Below are 18,802 nucleotides of genomic sequence, written 5' to 3' on the forward strand. Positions count from 1 at the left end.
ATATATACGGATGACAGTGAACTTTTAAAGAGATTTTTTAATACACTTTTTTGACTACAAAAGATATTTTATACATCAGGAAAAATTTGTCCTTTTTGCCTAAACCTTTGCCACATGAAGATTAAATTAAGAGTGTACACGTGACATTGTTTTATAAAGGTTCACTGATTTAGCACATACTAGACTAAAAATAGTCAAAATAATCTTCAAAATAAATGATGCTTTGCTTTTACTTTTATCTGAACTTCAACTGATACTTGTGCAAATATGTAAATAAGGACATAAGTTTGTAGATTTGGTCTATGTTGGGGATCAAATTATGGAAGATATTTTGAAAGCCCATTCAAATGCAGGAAAATTACTGATCACTTGGGTTTTTGCAATTATTCTATTATTTAACCACTAAGAAATTTTCTATGAATACATGATGTTTAAGTATTAAGAATTACTCTTGTGGGGGCGCCTAGGTGGCTCAGTTGGTTAAGCATCTGACTCTTGATTTCAGCTCAGGTCATGACCTCACGGTTTGTGAAACTGAGCCCCGTGTCAGGCTCCATGAGTAGAGCCTGCTTAAGATAATCTCTCTCCCTCTCCTTCTGCCCCTCTCCCCTGCTCACATGCTTGTGCTCTCTCTCTCTAAAAATAAAAATAAACACAAATTAAATTAAACTAAGAATTACTCTTTTTAACTTTGATTCACAGAACTTTGATCTTAAACTAAGAAATCTCAGATGCAATTTCCAGCATAGTATACCCTCATATCTCATATGATAACTTGATACATTTAACAAGAGCAGGATATTAGCCTTTGGAAATAAAGATTTGTTTTTACTCAGGAAAACAAAATCCTTTTTTTAAATAAAATGCAAAGAAAAGTGGTCTCCAAAACAAAACACTTAAAAAACATTTTGTATCAAAACTATTCCTACATATCTATTTTCTGATGCCAGCATGCTTTTTTAGCAGTTACCACCCTTTCTGTTAGAATTCTTATTTTTGGATGAATGATCAATTGCTTCATGTTGATTTTCCCCAGCAAGCTATAGGTTCACCCCAGCTGCAAAAATTTTCTAAACTCTGAGCAAAGGCTCCATAGGAGATACCAGGATATGATCTTTCAAACACAAACAGTGTAACTCTGTAGGAATCTACTCAGGAATTTGGGAAAGGAAGTTTGTGAGAGAGTTAAGTTAGTAGTACTTATGACTTCTTGCAAATCTGACCCAAAAAAGTTATTAAAGTTCACATATAATGACTATATTTAACTCTCATATAGAACTTCTGATATACTAAGTTTATTTAATTTACAAAAACTTCTCCTACACTAAATATGTATTACTAGCTATGCTACAAAAAAAATTAAGTCAAAAGCTTAGAACTAGTTGTTCAGGGGGCATCCCATGTTAGTGCCAAGTTGGATATCTAGCTTCTAGTCTCCTAACTTAAAGTTGATAATACTCAGGTATCCATCTCTAGGCAAATACTGATAATACAAAGATTTTCTGCAATAGATTGGACTTATTCCCTATCACCTTTCCAAAAGGGATTGGGATTGAGAGTGTAGGAATTTGAAAGGAGTGGAAAATACAAGAAACAATCTGACATATGTTTGCATAATTGTCACCCCTCATAGAAGTCTGATGAAAATAAAACCAAATTTATATCCTTTGGCATTGTCAAATTCTTCAAGGACTATAACCAGTTGCTCCCTAAAATATCAGAAAATTCAAGTTGAAGTGGATCTTGCATCCCAAACATGACTCAAAACGGCTCTGCACCAAGATGATATCAGTATCAGGACCCCATTGCTCTGTGTTTATAACAATCATGCTACAACGTAAGTAAACAATCCTACTCCTCTCTCACAAATAGCTCTTTCATTTTTCCCTTAGCCAAAGGCCCTTTATTTATTCCATTGATCTATCATAAAAGTATATTCTGTATAAAAAAACGAAACTTCATTATACAAATGTGTATACATACAGGGGCAGAGACTTTTCATTACCCCCTAGTTTCCTTTCTCCCTTCCTTTTAGGAATACTACTCTTGCCCTCAAAATATGGTTACTCCACTCGAGATTACATTTCCCAACATTCCTTGCAGCTATGTATAACCATGTGATTGGTTTCTTGATAATGGTATTTGAACAACAGTAAATGTACAACTTCAGCCTTCTCTCTTTAAAGAGAAAATAACTTGCCTTCTACTTCTCTATCCCATTTCTCACAGTCTAGATATCAAAGAGTGGGGAGCCAGTGCCCACCAGGCCATCAAGGATAATCTCAGGGAATAGCAGAATATAGAAAGAACCTGTGTTCCTGAATGACTCAAAAGCCCCCCTCTGGTTAGTTAAATATCTATTTTGTTTGAGTCACTGTTTTTTGGGATTTGTCACAGCCTCTTGTCTGTATGCCAATAATACAGATGATTATTCAAATTAGAGGTTTCTCCTTATTCCTTCTACCTTAATATACATTGAAGCATCGGTGCTGGTTACAGTTTTGCCAGGGTATGTAGCAAAAGACCATTATGGGGTCAGTGTGTTTCCTCTTTTTGGACAAGCAAAAGCTATTTTGTGGTATATACTTGAGCCACTGGGCTTAAACAACCCTGGAACATCCACACTGCTACCCTTTAGCCCCACAACATTTTTTTTTTTAATTTCAATATACGATCAAGATTATTTGAAGTTTTTCTTCTCTGTATTGTTACCAAAACCCAAGTTTGGCTGCCCAACGCCCAAAAGGCCAATACTCAAGAGACGAGTTTTGATTAGAAAGGAATTTGAGCTTTATTCAGGAAGCCAGTCATCTGGAGAGAAGGTGGACTCTTGTCCAAAAGCCAACTCCAAGGTTTCTGACTAACCCAGAGAATTTTAAAGGGGTTTAGGGCAGGTAATCCACTAAAGGTGCAGTGATCCGTAACATTTCTTTTAATGTTTATTTACTTTTGAGAGAGAGAAAGAGAGAGACAGAGTGAGAGTGGGGGAAGGGCAGAGAGAGAGGGAGACACAGAATCTGAAGCAGGCTCCAGGCTCTCAGCTGTCACCACAGAGCCTGATGTGGGGCTCGAACCCACGAACTGCAAGATCATGACCTGAGCCAAAGTCAGACGCTTAACCAACTGAGCCACCCAGACACCCCTGTAACATTTCATGATTACATGTAGACTCAATGGTACTAGGCTACAGATGTTATCACAGTGCTTGAGGTCGTGCAAAGGGGTCAATCTTGAGGGTTAAGGGTGCTTGCTAAAGCTTAAAGTCTACTAGATTGGCCAGAGGGACTTGGGTGCCTTCATTCTTGCATTGAATCTTATTTATGCTACTTTGATTATCATCATAAAATATTTGAATGTCTTATTATCCATTCTATGCATGTGTCTGAACAAGGGCAATCTGGCAATAATATTATTTCACTGATAGTCACCAAATTTTCTGACATTATATAGATCCTCCCAAGCTCTCCCATTGGACTAATGCTGGCTATATAACACCTACAGTGGCAATGTTGCTACAGGTGTCAGCTTAAGTGAAGGTAACCCCAGTAAACACATATTTCTATCAGTGATGAAAGCTTTGTTGATAACATTCTTCAGCCTGGATTCATTGCAAACAAAGAAATCGCTGTTCTCTTTTGTTCTTTAATCTTTTGTTTAAATAAACAAAGAGGCAAAGGTTAAAGTCTCAATGAAATAATGAACAATTGCATCAAAAATTTTCATGCAATAATATCTATGCTTTCCAATCCTTCTTATAAGTAGGAAAGAAAAGTCTTTTCTTTCATCTTTGGTCTCACAAATCAGAGTATTTTCAAAGAGAAAAGAACCTTAAGGACTCTCTTTTCCAGGGGTTTTTAAACTGTTCCTGGCACCTTATAACTCCAGAGAAGTAGCTTACAGTATGCCTGAAGTGGGGCGGGGGGCAGGATGCTGAATGGGGGGAACCAGGATCTCCACATACAACCCCAACCCCACCCCCTACCCCGCACTGCCTTGAAATAAGCTGCTTTTCTTTCACCTTTTAATATGTTAGGGCTCAGTTTGAGATTTCACTTCGAAAACAAGTCTCCTAAATTTGAAAAGCATGATCTAGTCCAAGCCAGATGAGTAAATAAGAGTTCAAGAGAGTAAGATTTACCTATGAAAAGAGGACTAATCGGTGGTGAAGCTAAGATGGAATCCAGTAGCTGGTGTACAGGAATGCAAGAACACCTAGCGCTTGGGGTCCCAAACAGACCAAGTTCGGCCACTCGCTGCTGACAAAAATGCAAAGGCAGAGGCAGCAGTAAGGAAACAAGAAAGCAATTTATTTCAGTGAGGCCATCACCAGGAAAACAGCAGCCTAACGTCTCAAAGACGGTCTCCAAAGTGCCAAAAATACTTCCAGGTTTCTATAAGGAAAATGTGGGGCAAAGGTGGGTGGATGCGTGCAGGTAGGCAGTGAAGGTTAAATAGATCATTGTCTTGGAGTCAATCATGGGGATCAATCTGGGAATATTTTACCCTCAGGGTCTTTTTTCTGAGTGCAGAGAACAGCTGGAAAGAAAAATCCAACTAGAAACTTTCAGGTCATAGTGAGTGCAGCCAAAGTCCTTTTTCAATCCTAGTTTTTTGACATCTGGTCCAGAATTTCTATACCCAAGCTACAGATTATTTAAGAAAATGTGGCCACCCAACCACACACAAGGAAAATGACATAGCTACTCCAGTGCTCGTGTGACTATAAGAGTTTCAACATTAACTTCAAATTTCTCTATAATTTCCATTCAGCTTATAGTTCAAAATAGTGCTGGATTTTTAATTTCTGTAACCAGTAATTAGGATACTGGTATTAACATTTTTCTGTTTTAGAAAAAGCAACTTTTCTAATTAAAAAAGGAAATTATGACCAAAAAATAAAAATGAAAAATGTTTAAAGAAAGGAAATTATGATGTTGCAGAATGCACATGACTGTAAATTAGGAAACATGATTTCAAATACTGCTCTGCCAACAAAGAAATTGCTTTGTGCCCTTTCTTTGCTAGTCATGTCATCTTGACAGGCCTCAAGTTTCTTAGATTTTAATGAGGTTGATCTATACAATTTATAAGCTTTCTTCCAGATCCAAAACTCTAGGATTCTCTTTCTAGGTGAATTCTGTTAATCTCCAGATCAAAACGTAAAACATGTAACTATTCTATGTATATCTCTGTGAACAATTTATGTGTGCATACATTAACAACATATGTCTACAAATGAAAGGAATCAAGCTTTTCATTTTATGGTTGTACTTTATGTTTTTTCCCACTTTTGAAAATAAACTAATTTACATAGAATAAATTCACCCTTTTAAGTGTACAGGAGTTTTGACATATAGTTCATAATCACCACCAAAATCAAGATATATAACAGTTCCATCATGCCAAAAAATTCCCACACCCCTTTATAATCAACCCCACACCATCCCTATTTCCTAGTAACTACTTCTCTGTGTTCTGTCAGTGTAGTATCACCTTTGTTTCTTTATCTATTTTTTATCTTATTGCTGCTTACTTCCTTACTTTTATCTCTAGCTCTTGAAAGTTAAATTAACACAGCATCTACCCTGATAGTTGCCCTGTATCTTGTATAATTTTAACAACATCTCCATGAAGCAGACCAACACTGCACCTATTTTATATATGAGAAAACTGAATCTCATAAAGAGAGGCATAACTAGTTCAACAATGACCATGGATGGCACCTCAGTATAGGTCATAGTTCCGCCTACCTCCAGACTTCTTTTATGTGAGAGCAAAATGAACTTTTATTTCTTTGAGCTTGAGTTTCCTATTACATGAACCCAAATCTAACCTCATTTCTTTTGGATCCTCTTTTTTGGAGTATCACTTGCTTATCTCCACAGCAAGCTTACCAGACCCAGGGAAATATTATACTTAATTCATGGTGTTACATTTTTGGAACCCTGATTGTTGTCACAGGTTCCGTCATGCATATTGTCCATATGGTTTCAATACATCATTATTTCAAGGCTATGGCCTTGGGAGAACCTCTGTGACCAGGGAAATCAAGTGGACTCCAAAACCATGTATGTCCCAAGGACAGGGTAGGGGGTGAATGAGCTTCCAGTTGCCAGGGTCTATCTCACGGGTCAACTGGCAGTCAAGTCCATCCCAACAAGAAGGCACTTTGACCTGTGGCAACAATCAGGGCTCCAAAAGTGTAACACCATGAATCATATTTTCATTTTTAATTTGCCAGATGAATGCCCATTCTCTAATTCAACTTGTGTTTCATAGATTTTTATTAAAACTGCTTAGTCGTGATTTTCACGTGCATGTTAAAAGTACACTAAGTCATGCCATACTCATATCCATAGAAGTGGGTTCACTTTAGCAAAGGCAACTTTGATATTGATATAGAACAAATCTCCTTCACACTCACAGATAGAAGACTTCCTCTTTTGATCCCCTCGGAAAACCACGTACAGTGGAACACAGCTCCTTGAACTAGCTTTCTTATTCTTCAGGCTCTAGACATAAGAAAAATAATGTCTAGTATAAGGAAAGAAAGCTAGAAGGGCCTATAAATTTTTTAAAAAAGATACTTATGTGGGGAAGAACGAAAGCCTGCATTTTAAAATGTACTTTCACACGTGCATTTGTTAAACAATCTGATGAAAGTTCATAAATATTTACTTCACATTGTAATCTGCATACATATTTTTACATAAGAATGAGGAAGAATATGATTAAAACATCAAACCATTACAGGAACATACACAAGCAAGTTACTTGAATGAATAGATTAAACATAAGCGAAACTGCTAGTTTTTTAGTGTTGACTCTCCATGTAAAGGAAGGGAAAATAATGTTATCTGGTATTATTAGATGACAACATAATTCATCTTGTAGAAAACGAAAGGAAATAATAGTACATACATGTCTCAGGAAAGAAATTTTTCTCCACTCTCAGTATAAGAAGAATTGTGCTGTCTGTGACCAGTGGCTTTGTTTTCAGCTTCTGGAATTCCTGGCTATTGGACCTGATTACGTTTTCCTCTTTTTCTTTTTCTTTTTTTTTTTTTTTTTTTTTTTGGCTAGTAAAACTTAGGGACATATTTATGTACCCCTTCAAGTAAGCAGATATAAATTCATGACCTATGTTTTATGTTCTAACATCATTCTAGAGGTCATCTTTTCTTCCTAATCTTATATTCCTTTTGTTTATTTTAAATCATTCATCTTTTTAAATATAAGTATTCCTATACTATTTATTAAATCATTTGTAGAACAACACAAATTCTAAATTAATTAGCTAGTAAATTATGCTAACACTGATATTTTTAGTTACCCACTTAAGACACCTAACATAAGTATTAGAACAGAACATGAATAACAATTATCATCTTAACTCTATGAGATCAATAATCAAAAGGATGTTTGTAGCATCCTCGGCTGTCAGTGGTATAAATTCTATTTAACTCACAGGGAAATGCTAACATGAGAAAGCAAATAAGTCTAATGGTTCAAAAATCAGAAACTTGATATTAATACATGTTACTGATTCCAAGTTAACTAACATGGCAGTTGAACAACAGAATGAAACTCACCTTTATTATTTTAGAAGTATAGATATTTTTATTTTTTAATATGAAATTTATTGTCAAATTGGTTTCCATACAACACCCAGTGCTCCTCCCAACAGGTGTCCTCCTCAATGCTATTTTTAAATATAACAATATAAATGGGTTTCAGTTAGTTCAATTTCTTTTTTTTAATTTTCCCCCAGTTTTATTGAGAAATGATTGCTATAACTGCATTAGTTTAAAACATACAGTATGACAGTGTGATTTACATATATTGTGAGATGTTTACCACAACAGGTTCAGCTAACATCCATCTTCTCATATAAGATGCAATAAGAAGAAAGAAAAAAGGGAGAAAATTTCTTTATTCTGATGATGATGACTCTTAGGATTCACTCTCTTAACTTTCCTATATATCATACAGCAGTGTTAGCTATAGTCATCACATGGTACAGCCCTAGTACTTAATTATCTTACAACTGGTAGTTTGTGCCTTTTCCCCACCTTCCTCTAATCTCTCTTCCCCCCACCCCTGCCTCTGGTAGCCACAAATCTGATCTCTTTCTCTATGAGTTTGGTGGGGTTTGGGGAGAGTTTGGAGAGTTGTTTTGTTTTTAAAATTCCACATATAAGTGAGATAATATATTTGTCTTTCTCTGGCTAATTTCACTTAGTATAATGCCTTCAAGGTCATCCATGCTGTCACATATGGTAGGATTTTCTTTTTTTATGGCTGAATAATATTCCATTGTATATACATACCAAAACTTCTTTATACATTTATACATTGATAGACACTTGGGTTATTTCCATGTCTCAGCTATTGTAAATAATGCTGCTGTGAACATGGGGGTGCAGATATCTTTTCAAGTTAGTGTTTTTACTTCCTATGGATATATTCCTAGAAGTGGAATTGCTAGATCATATGGTAGCTCTATTTTTAACTTTCTGAGATTCCTCCATACTGTCTTTCACAGTGGTTATACCAATTTACAGTCCTACCAACAATGCACAAGGGCTCCTTTTTCTCCATATCTACACAGGTATTTATCACTTGTCTTTTTGATGATGACCATTTAATAGGCATGATGTGATAGCTCATTGTAGTTTTACTTTGCATGTCCCTAATGACTAGCAATATTGAACATCTTTTCATGTACCCATTGGCCTTTGTCTATTCAGATCATTTGCCCACTTTAAAACTGGGCTATTTGTTTTTTTCCTATTGAGTTGTACAAGTTCTCCATATATTTTAGGTATTAACCCTTACCAGATACATGGTTTAAAATTATTTTTCCCATTCCACAGGTTCTCCTTTCACTTTGTTCAAGATTTCTTTTGATGCAACCATCTTTTTAGTTTGATCTAGCCCGCTTGTTTAATTTTATTTTGTTGCTTGTGCTTTAAGTGTCATATCCAAAACATCATTACCAAGACCCACATCAAGAAGCTTTATTCCTATGCTTCCTTCTAGGGGTGTCATGGTTTCAGGCCTTACATTTAAGTCTTTAATCCATTCTGATTTAGTTCATTCTTTAACCTGTGAATATCCAATTATTCAGCACCATTTATTGAAAAGACTGTCTTTTCTCCATTGCTATTCTTGGCTCCAGTCTAACTTCTTTTTACCAGAGAAAAATACATCTACTATAATATTTGTGTGGATATATGAATCACTATAACAATATTTTACATCGAGTAAAATAAATCAAAATGATTAATGCTTATACAGTTTTCACTGACAGTGTAAAAGGAAAAAGAAGAGAAAATATTTTTTTCTTTTTAAAGTCTTTTGCTTTTGTGTTAGGCCCCTAGGAAATTTGGCTCTAAAGCTTCCTGTCTTATGTGCAAATGTTCAATATTATTAAACTAAAGCAGTTTAACTGGGGATGTTCCAATGTATACTTCTTCTAGATCAATTATCACATGTTAGTTGTTTTAAGTGCCTCCTCTCACCTTCAAAGATTTCCTGATTTGAATGATGAATTATGTAGTCACCCTAAATATGATGGATTTCAGTAGTTCTCAAAAATGGTAGATAACATAAGATCCTTATTCCCAAATGGTCATGATTCTGTCTCTGGGAGAAAATTAATGATGCAAAAAGAAAGAAGGATCACTCTCTGAATACTGTCAATGAATGTTTGCATATACTGTCACTTTAATCATCTAGGCTTAGAGCATATTCAAGAATTTCTGTAAAAGTGTATGAAAATAATTCTAGTAAAAGTTAATATTTATTAACTCCCTTTTTTAATGTTTATTTTATTTTGAGAGAGAAAGAAAAAGAGAGAGTGTGTGTTAGTGGGGAGGGACAGAGGAAAAGAGAGAGAGAATCCCAAGCAGGCTCCATGCCATCAGCACATAGCCCAACACGGGGCTCACTCTTACAAACCATGAGACTCTGACCTGAGGTGAAATCAAGAAACGGACACTTAACCAACTGAGCTACCCAGGTACCCCTTAGCTCCCTACTTCTTCTAAGTGTACCAGGCACTGTAATAAACACTTTATTTAGATTATCTCATTTATTCCTCAACACAGTCTTGTGTATATTATTATTACTAACCCTACTTTACAGATCAGAAAATTGAAGCTTAAGAGGATAAGCAGTTTATCCAAGGTTCCACAGATAATAAATAGCAGAGCCAGAATTCAAACCTAAAATTAACACTTGGGCCAAAGGTCTCCACAAATAGCTATACTCATATCTCAAAAATACTTAATTTATCCTCTTGAGTAGTATTATAACACAGGAAACCCTTGTCTCACCTGTCTCCAACAACTCTCCCATAACACCTACAATTAATCCCAGAAATTTTATACTGAGAGAGCCATTCCACCTATGGTGGTCATTTTGTGATAGCCATCCATTGTTTATTTTTTCCTCACTTATTTGAACAGTCCCTGATTTAAATTTGTGGATTCATGTGGTTCTGATGAAACCGACTCTACCTTTCAGTCTAAAAATGAAACATGACTAAGATCAGCTCATTTTTTTTTATTTTTCTATCATTTTTATTCCACCTGTACAAATGCACTAGGTTGTTTTGTGTTTTTTTTAAATATGAAATTTACTGTCAAATTGGTTTCCATACAACACCCAGTGCTCATCCCAACAGGTACCCTCCTCTCCCTCCCACCCCCCCCCCCCATCAACCCTCACCTTGCTCTCAGTTTTTAAGCGGGACTTAAGATCAGCTAATTTTGTGCATTCTTTCCTTTGGCCCTAAGGATTGGCCCAAAGAAGGACAAATGACAAAACCCAAAAGCCTCAATATTTATAGTAGAATACTAGGACATAGACTGATTTTCATGCTAGCCATGAACAAGAACATATGTAGTTCTGGGAGCTACTAATATCCATTTAAGAATCTTAAAGATAGGAGTAACACTACAGAATGCGGAGCAGAGAAATGGAAAGAAATTAAGTCCTAGGCAGCATTTGATAACCCATTGGATGGACTTTCATCTGTCTTTGGCATTTTAGGTATGAGTGAGTCAATTTCATGTATAGCTTAAGCCAATTTGAATTAAGCTGTTACTTGCAACTGAACTGAATTAATACATAAGGGATAACATTAGCAAAATGGGCCTGAGAGGTGGCCAGGTCTCTTCGAAGGAGTAACTTTTGGAGAGGTGAGATATGACACATCCCAATTTTACCAAGGGCTGGCAAAATCACAATACTTTATAGATCACTGTGATTTCCTTCCATGTAGTCAGTTACCTACAAAATTATTTTTTAAGGCTTAATTTCTCTGTTTTCTTTTAACTTATAAAGGCTAGTTCCATATCTTATGTCACTCTATTCTTATAACAATGACAAAAGACAGGTATTACAATTTCCGTTTTATAGATTTAAAAAACTGAGGTGATTTTTCCAAGATAATAAATATATCAAGTGGCTAAAAACAAGGATTCAAAATCAAGTCTTCTGAATCTAATTCTTTGTTTTATTTCTGCTACCCCAAGCAGAACTGGATTTCACCTACACATAAAATTGAATGATGGACCTTAGTTCTCTAAGACAGCTGGAAACAATGGCAAGTGCTACCAGAGAAGTAGTTCTTTGCAGTGTTTCCTGGGGATACAAAAAATAAATGATGCTTATGAAAGAACTATGTCCTCAACTATCTATATCCTACCTTTAACACCTATTAATACCCTTAGATTCTGCCCTGGAATCACCTAAGTGAAATGTGTGTCATTTTCCCCTTGTTAATTCAATTCTTAAGTGGATTCTTCACATCTAGAAAGACTTCTTAATAATCTGTGGTTTTTGCCACTCCCTTCCACTAACTGGAAACAGCCCAAATTTCTAAGTAATCACACCAACAATTTAAAAAAAAAATAGTATTTTATGCCTTTCAGCAAAGCTTTTTCAAAGGTGTCATTTTTATGATTATTAGATAGATGAGGAGATAAAGGTTTAGAAAGGTTAAGTGACTTTCCCAAGGCCACACAGGCACTAAATGACAAAGCTGGGATGCATCCCTGATCTGCTGGATTTCAGAGACAGTGCTCTTAACCAGCTATACTACAATAACACCCCTTGCCTCAGTCCATTTTTGCCCAACCCATATTTTGTTAGAGCTCCATTCTTCAAGAGCTGGCACACTGTTTTCTCACTGTCCAGTTCAACACATCCCATACCATGCCCCATAATGAGATCATGACAACTCTAGTTTCTAATGTTTCTATTCTTCTCTGCCAAACTGAAATTAACTTTCTTCCTCATGACCTAGATTTGTAATAGATAGTGATAATAGATAATAAGATAAATCAATCGTTGCTAATGTGTTATTACTATGTAACATCTTCTCAGTGAAAATAATAATCTAACTATTTTTTTAAAAATTTAATGTTTATTTATAAAAATTTAATGTCTCTGAAAGAGACCGAGAGTGAGCAGGGTAAAGGCAGACAGAAAGAGGGAGACATAGAGTCCAAAGCAGGCTCCAGGCTCTGAGCTGTCAGTACAGAGCCCAATGCGGAGCTTGAACTCAGGAACTGTGAGATCATGACCTGAGCCGAAGTCAGACACTTAACTAACTGAGCCACCCAGGTGCCTCAATAATCTAACCATTTAAAATAGACGTTACAAGATGATGATTAAGGGACACTGTAAATACTACAATCTAAACATGTCAGTGGGGCTGGAGACATGAGAATCAGCAGAAGGGCAGTCTTCTAGGTCAGCTGCTTTCTGACATCTATAAAAGCTACTGCATAAGTCTCTCAGTCCATTTCTATAAGTCAACTCTAGCTACTGCCCATCCATCATTAACTAGATGTATGAGAATTGCTTAAGTAGAATAATAGGGACAAAAACCTTCAGTGTATTTCCCTCAAAAATATAAGAATAGCAATATATTTGTTTGCATCGGCCGAAACAAAGAGCTTACTTGTCTGCCCTCACCTCACCAAACCACATACCTGCAGAGGATAAACTATGGGATGTTCTACATGTTTGCTGACTTTGTGAGAAAGTAAGCAGGGCTAAGTGAAGAAAGTCTATAAGATTAAACATTTGAATGAATGGTCAATAAAATCTTAGGTTCTATACTATAGAATAATGTTGCAAATCATTTTTAGATTTCACCTGCTTTGCAAAAATTTTATTCAGACCATAATATTTTTAGCGTCCTCTGCTCATATCTCAAAAACATTTTTATTCCTCAGAGGCAATCTCTCCACTTCTGTCACTGCTTCTCAAATCACTAAGCCAAGAGACCATACCTTATAGCTATAAGAACACAGATGCCCAAGCAAATGTAAGAAAAACAAAGATTATTCCATTTATTTTAGTTCCATGACTAAGTTATTTTGGCACACAGCTTGATTTTCACTGGCTTTTTAATGAGATTTGCATCTCTGCCCATTTGTGCTAAGGTTTATTTTCACAAGAATGTCATGTCTCATATGCATTTGTCTGCAAGCCATTTCTGGAGAGATGGGTACAGCACTACCCAGAGGGAAGTTGTCAGAATACTCCAGTAGACAAGTTCCATCAACTACAAAGCTGATGTCCAAATCAAATTTGCGACGAAAAGTGGCAAAAGAGTGCCAAAAAGTCTGATTTTACACATTACAACAGGCATGATACTGCTGTCTAGAACTCCAGTTTTTTCTGTATAGTTTTGACACTCTTCTAAGTCAAGCTTTCTTCCAAAGCCCACAACCAAGTGTATGCCTTCTACACACTCAGAATGCAGCTGAGGTCTTACCTAGCCTATGGGACGTCTTTAATTCCTGTTATATCAGGGTGGACCAGAGGTTAGCATCTCCTCTCAAAGTCAGGAAGATATATAGTCTTCAGACAGGCATCAAATAATATTATTGGCACTGTACTTCATTCAAAATGATGTTCTGGTGTTAATTTGATGAGATCTATAAGGTTGTTTAGCTCATTTAGAGCTACTCTACATACATACAGAGCTTGTGACAACAGCTGTTGAATTGTTTGCCTACTTGTCTTATGGTGTTCAGATAACTGTTCACTAAGAAACATCTCTCTTCTCTAATACCCAGTAATGCCTTCAATTCTTAAGCTTTTTCCTGACAATGGCTAAAAAGAGATATCTGGAGTGTAAAAGATATTTAAACCATCACTGAATCTTGTCAGTTCTGCCTTCTGTTTCTCTTAACTCTCTACGTCTCTCCATCACTCCATCACCACTGTTACCATCCTCATCAAAGCTATAGGACTCTCACTTATATTTCTGCAATAACTGACCCCCTTTCCCCCAATCATGCCCAATTTCATCCACTTCTCACTCTGCATATGTTTTTGTTGTGTCATGTTTCCTTCTCATTAAGCTTAACTTCGCATTTTCTTAAGACAAAGTTAAACAAAATCTTAATGAGGATTACAGAGCACAAGAGGATAAGGGCTGCCTACCACCTCTCCATCCTTAACTTTTTCTGCTTTTCCAGTATTTCTACTCCTCATATTCATCCTGGTCCCCTTTGCTTCCAGAACCCTGAAACGCTGGTCCCTACCCACCCCATCATCCAGCATCCCTCCAGCACTATATGGGTTCACTTCTACTCCTCCTGCAGTCTCAGCTTCAACTCTACCTCCCCAGGGAGTCTTTCTATGACGACTGGTTTCCATGTCACATCCCTGTGATGCATTCTGATTGCACTCTGTACTTCACCTTTCTTAATACTATTTAACAGCTGAAATGATTTGCCATTTCTATTTTCCTACTAGGTGCTAAGTTCTGCAACATCAGGAATTCTGTCTACACTATGCTTGACAACATATATATCCAGTACTGAGCACATAAAAGGAGCCAAATAAATATTTGTTGAATGAATTAATGATGGTAATAAAACTCTTTAATTCCTGCTCTAATAAGAAAAGTGTCCAAGAAAAAATTGCCAAATAATAGGATAAGTGCCACACAGTTGCCACTGTTTCTAGAAACAGACTTTGATTCCTACTGAATTTGCAAAACTCAATGTGCCATTGTAAGTATAAATGGAATGAATGTAGAATCAAAAGCACCTTGAAGTCAGTCATGTGTTCTGCATGGAAAAAATTCATCTGAATACATGTAAATACTTATGCATACAATAATACACCTTTAGTCTTAAAATGTGTGCTCCATGCTGATTGCTTAGGGAAAAAAAAAGTTTAGAGAGTGAAAAGTAAAATTGTGTGTGTGTGTGCATGTGCACATGCACATATGTGTGCATGTACATATATATGGTTATATATGTGTTTCCATTTCTAATATATCTAATTTGTTTGGCATCATTCTCCTCTTTGCTTTTGCTATCATCTCATCTCTTTCCTGTGGATTTTTCCACCAACGGTACTGCATATCTTACCAGAAATCATTTGTTTATTTAGTGACAGGTACATTCAAATTTAATTTCCAAAGCTAATCCCTGAACAATATGTTCCTCAGGAACTTTACCTGATAAAGCAATGGCAGCCTCTGTTTAAAGACAGTATAAAGAACATCAAAGAGATGAGTGGAGTGCCTACAATATACATGATTTCTTAAATATGATTTTGCTCTACACATTGTGTAAGTGAGAAATACACACAACAGCACATTTTCATTTTTGTTTCAGGCTTTAATTTTTATTATGAAAATATTGCCTCATAACCAAAATTAAAGAGAATAATTCAATTAATCCTATAAATCCATCAACCAGATTCAATAATTATAATTTTGCCACACGTGTTTCATTTTTGTCTTCCTTGTATTCACAGACATTGTATCATTTCTTTTACATAATTCAGTATTCAACTCTAAAATATACGTAAACTTCTTCAACTATGACCACACTACCATTCTCACTACAAACAAAAATAGCAATCATTCCTCGATATCATCTCTTTAAAGTTGATTTGTTTAAAACAGGATCCAAACAACACCCACATGTCATACTTGGTTGTCATCTCTTTCAAATCTATTTTAATCCAGAGAGGTTTACCCTCCACTTTTTATTCATACCTTTGACTTACTACAGAAACCAGGTCTGTTTTCCCATGGAATGCTTGACATACTGGACTTGCTGAACATTTAACGTATTTTTTTTATCCTTGTAATTCGGTTTTGAAATGAAATATACCTAAACAAAAAGGACTACTTGCCAAAAAGATGTCCAAAGATTCCAAAATAATTAACATTACTTATACTATACTTTGTCTTTTCCAAGTTATTTGTTCGTACATACTCAAGTAGCTACTATTGTTTGTATTTTGATCCTACCTATTTCAACATTGGTTCAGGAACTGAGGTGAGCCTCATCCTTCAGAAGGAAGCTATCATGGTCAGACTACAAATCTTGAAGAGGTGGGGATAAGAAAAAAGTTAGGTGCTGACAATGTAGCAGAAATGAAAAAATAAGCAGAGGCTATGGAGTAAGACAGTCTTGGTATCCCAATTCGGTCTTCGCAACTTACTAATCGTGTGATCTGAAATGAACTAACTTATTTGTATCTCAATTCCCTTACCTGTAAAATAGAAGTGGGGATAATCCTATCTACATTATAGGATTATTGTAAGGGTTAAATGAAATAGCATATGTAATGTCCTCGTATGTTGCCTAGCATATAAAGGGCAGTGTTTTTAAGATACTGGACATTTAATTGAAATAAAAACTGGAGCATATCATGGACGGATTAGTCCACTTTATGTACATTGCTTTTTTCCTCAATCTCTGAAGAAATCCCCAAGATGAGCTATTTTTATTTCATCATTCTAATATTACCATATATAAAAGTTTACACTGTCAAGATAATGAGAAGACAAGCCACAGGCTTGGAGAAAATATTCACAAAAGACATATCTAATAAGGGAATGTTATCCAAATATCTAAAGAACTCTTAAAACTCAACCATAAGAAAATGAATAACACAATTAAAAAACAAGCAGAAGACCTCAACAGACACTGACACGGAAGATATTAAGATGGGAAATAAGCACATTAAAAGATGTTCAACATAATATGTCATTAGAAAACTGAAAATTAAACAATGAGATGCCACTACACACTTTTTAGAATGGTAATAATCCAAAACACTGAGAACAGCAAATGCTGGTGAGAATGGAGAGCAATAGGAACTCTCTCATTCATTGCAGATGGGAATGCAAAATGGCCCAGCCACTTTGGGAGACAGTTTGGCAGTTTCTTATAAAGTTAAACATACTCTTACTATATAATCCAGCACTCACGCCTTTTGATATTAACCCAAATGAGTTCAAAATTTAGGTGCACACCAAACCTACACACAGATATTTATAGTGGCTTTATTCATAATTGACAAAACTTAGAAGCAACCAAGATGTCCTTCAGTAGGTAAATGGATAAACTGTATTGCATCCAGATAATGGAATATTATTCAGCTCCAAAATGAAATGAGCTATCGAGCCATGAAAAAAACTAGAGGAAATTTAATTGTATACTGTTCACTGAAAAAGAGCCAATCTGAAAAGGCTACCAACTGTGTGATTTCAAATATATTTGAAAACATTCTGGAAAAAACAAATTATGAAGATAGTAAAAGGATCAACAGTTTCAAGGAATGGGGCAGGGGAGACAAACATATAGAATATAGAGGACTTTTAGAGCAGTGAAACTATTCTGTGTGATACTATAATATTGGCTCATAGCATATACAATAAAAATAGTGAGCCCTAATATAAACTATGTAATTTGGATGTTTCAATGTAGGTTCAACAACTGCAACAAATGTTCCTCCCTGGTATGGGATGTTGATACAGTTGTGCTCGTGTGGGGCCATGGCTTATATGGTAAATCTCTGTACTTTCCACTCAATTTTGCTGCAAACCTAAAGCTGCTCTAAAAAATAAAAAATAAAAAAGTCTGCTGTCATCATTGCCATCAACCTCCTGCAAATCCCATCACTTTATACAAGCACAATTTATTTTCCTATTTTTAATTCTTTCCACTTATTACCACTTGATAAATATTTACTTTGTGTATGTGTGATGTGTGTGTATGTATGTTTTCTTATTATTGCATCGTCGTTCTAGAATATCAGCTTCATGAGAGCAGGACCTTTGCCTGATTTTGATCACTATGAATCAGTGCCTGGCTCATAGTAATACAAAAAATATCATTGAATAAATGAGTTGTTCTTGCTTCTTGTAGCTAAAGTAGTTTTTGAAATATTAATCGTAACTTGAAGTCTGGGATTGTGATGTCTCCAGCTTTGCTTTGCTTTTTTTTTTCCTTTCTAATTTTTTTTTTAACATTTATTATTGTTTCAGAGACAGAGAGAGACAATGCAAATGAGGGAGGGGCAGAGAGAGAGGAAGACACAGAATCTGAAACAGGCTCCAGGCTCTGAGTTGTCAGCACAGAGCCAGACATGGGACTCGGATCCAGGAACCGTGAGATCATGACCTGAGCTGAAGTCAGACACAACCAACTGAGCCACCCAGGCGCCCCTTTTCTTTTTCAAGGTTGCTTTGGCTATTGGGGGTCTTTTGTGGTTCCATACACATTTTAGGATTGTTTGTTCTAGCTCTGTGACAAAGACTGTTGATATTTTGATAGGGATTGCATTAAATGTGTAGATTGCTTTGGGGGAATGGGTTAAATAGGTAATGGGGATTAAGGAGGGCTCTTGTTGTGATGAGCACCGAGTGTTGTATGGAAGTGTTGAATCACTATATTGTACATCTGAAACTAATATTACACTGTATATCAACTGGAATTTGATATATATCAACTTTTAAAAA

The sequence above is a fragment of the Lynx canadensis genome, chromosome B2 (genome assembly GCF_007474595.2).
Source record: "Lynx canadensis isolate LIC74 chromosome B2, mLynCan4.pri.v2, whole genome shotgun sequence".
In the NCBI taxonomy this organism is placed as follows: Eukaryota; Metazoa; Chordata; class Mammalia; order Carnivora; family Felidae; genus Lynx; species Lynx canadensis.